This window comes from Nannospalax galili, unplaced genomic scaffold, assembly GCF_000622305.1.
Source record: "Nannospalax galili isolate Female #2095 unplaced genomic scaffold, S.galili_v1.0 scaffold5078, whole genome shotgun sequence".
In the NCBI taxonomy this organism is placed as follows: domain Eukaryota; kingdom Metazoa; phylum Chordata; class Mammalia; order Rodentia; family Spalacidae; genus Nannospalax; species Nannospalax galili.
In genome coordinates, this window is record NW_008340843.1 from 23,959 (window position 1) to 26,882 (window position 2,924).

Consider the following 2,924-nt stretch of genomic DNA (forward strand, 5'->3'; position numbering starts at 1 on the left):
ACAAAAGAAACCTAGTCAGACATGGGATTAAGGCAAGAAGATTACTGTGAGTTCTAAGAGAGGCAAGGATATATAGCAAGACCCTGTCTTAAAAAAGAAAAAATTTAGGGAAGTAATGGAAGAGGGTGCCACTTAATCACATGGGCCCTTTAAAAGTAGTTTTCTCCTGGTGGTGCAGGACACTGGATACCTCTTTCTTGGCAAGTCCAGTTTATATTAAACTGGAGGTAGCTAAGAGGAACTGAGAGTCCTTCCAGCCCAATAGCTAGAAGGAAGTGAAAACCTGAGTCCAACAACCTCAAAGATGGGGGTAAGAAATCCCAACTCTAGCTGAGGAGCAATCCATAGCTTCTTGAAGGAGAGTCGTGTTTCTTTAAGGGTATGTTTCTGGATAGATTGATGAGGCTCCAGTGGATAGACCCACACAAATGGTGTTTGGTGACACAAATTTGTCTTGATAGGGTACAGGAAATCAGGTGAGAGGTGTTAAGAGAAGGGTGCAGATACAGAAGGGGTCAAAATATGATAATATATATTGTATGAGATTTACAAACATTAAAAAAGGAAAAAATGGTTGTAAATGGCATTCCACAAGCTCCTGAAGCCACAGACTTTTTACAACCCCATGCCTTCCCCACCATGAGGGACTATATCACCGGAACAATGAGAGACAATAGACTTCTCCTCTCTTAAGTTGCTTATATGAGAAATTTGGTCACAGCAATGAAAAAGTAGCTACTTTGATGAACTCCATAGATGAACAGGGTCTTCATTCAGAGTTTTCTGTTACTTTGTAGCAAATTGCTACAAACTTCAGTGGCATAGAACAATAAGATTTGTTATCTCATAGTTTATAGGTTTAGAAGTCATTGCCCAGAGTGACTGGATTTTCTACTCAAAGTCTCACTGGGCTGAGTCCAGGGTTAGCTGTGGCTATCTGTGGGGGGTTCGAACCAGTGACCCCATGCAGTGATAACTGGGGATGAGTAAGTGTGCCATTCACCAGCCCATGCCACCCCCAGAACCGGGAACACTCAGGCACAACAGGGAGCCTAGTCAAGCAGGGACTCATTTATTGCAGGTGTTATTTCACAGGTTACCCATCTCATAGATGCTCCCTGAGGAGAGATGGCTATCTCCTTCCTCTAATCTTATGCATTTTTGCTGGTCTTAGGTTGTGTCACCTCTGACCAAGCCTTGCCTGTCATTGGACCATACACCTGGCCATGTGCATGTCCTGTCTTAGGAGTGCTTGTCATGGGACATCTTACCCATCCTTGGCTAAAAATGTGTCATGATTAAGGGAAGCCACATGGGTAATGCCAGCCCGTGACAAGCACTTAGTCTTAGTCTCTGCCTAACTCGGTTAGCCAAGCGTGGACAACCGGAGAGGGTATATTCCTGGGGGAGTCCATAATCATGAGGAGGTGGGCCGTGGCAGTTCCAAGGGTCCTCTGTCACCGAATTATCTGGTAAAGACACTTAAAGATAAGCATTATCAAGAGAAACAAAGCAAGTCATGGCATAGGACAAGTTGAAATACTTCTGAGACCATGTACCTTTTAGCCAATCAGCCAGTTGTCAAAGAGGCTGACTGGCAATGAAGCCAAGGAACTGGGTCCTTTACCTCAGATGGCATGCTAGGCAGTCGGATCCTGGCCTACCCACTTAAAGTTTTTTGCAGGCACCCATATGGGGTTTGAAACTCCTGTAGGGTAGACACAGCCAAAGCCTCAACCCATGGTTTGCAATGGATCTGGGCCTCTCCAATGCCTCATAATGGGGTCCTTCCACCTTCCACGGACCTCAAGTCTCTGCGCCTGTCATCCCCAATGCTTCTGAAACTGAGTTTCCAACTGACTTTTTTGAAAATTAAGATCATTAATAATGAATAAGGCCATATCCAACTGTTGGTGGGGGTTATTCCCCCTTTTTGTGTTTGTAATTGAATTTTTAGGTTTTGATGGTTGCGTTCTACAATGGCTTGACCTTGGAGATTGTAGGGAATTCCTGTATTGTGTTGAATTCCCCAAAGTGAAAAGAAATCTTGTAAATTTTTACTCACAAATCATGGTCCATTAGCAGTTTGAATTCTTGGGGGCAATCCCAACGTAGCAAAGCACTGGAGAAAATGAGACTGAGCATGTCTAGACTTCTCTCCTGTATGAGTGGTAGCCCAACAGGTATGTGAGAATGTGTCAATGGACACAAAAATATAAATGTGCCCAGTGGGGGCCAGTCGCCAGCCGGGGGTCTTTCACCTGTCCAGCTTTTGTGCGAGCCCCTGACTCGCGCATGCGTTACACTCCTTGGTCTGTGTTTCAAAACGCGTTGAGTGGGCGGCTTTGTCACTGACCCTGTGCACTCTGCTCCACCCCGCCTTTCTGAAAAAGGAACTCATGGGTCATGAGCATGGGTCCCGGGAAGCCCTGAAGGTGGCCAGGGCACATCCGAGATGTCGCTTGTTACTTTGGCCGCTTTTGGGTTCACTTCTGTTGCATTTCCATGTTCTTCCTCAAACTCTTCCCATGATTCCCATGTATCCCCACTAAAAACATTAGCCCCAAGTAGCCAGGGAGCCAAATGAACAGCCTCTGCCCAAACCTTTTGAACTACAGGATCTGACAGATCCAATCCCCTACTTTTAAGCATATCTCTCAGTGCTTTGAGCGCCGGAGTCCTCAGGCTTATTAGTTGCATTACCCATCTTTTCAGGTCTCACTTACCCCGAACTCCCGATTGGCCCCAATCCAATTTTTTTCTTTCTTTTCTTCTTTTCACCTTCACTCTAGCACCATGCTGGGCACCAGTTGCAGTGGGTTCAAACCAGTGACCCCCGCACAGTGATGACTGGGGATGAGTAAGTGCACCGTTCGCCAGCCCATCACTCCCCCAGTACTGGGAACACTCAGGCGCAATGGGGA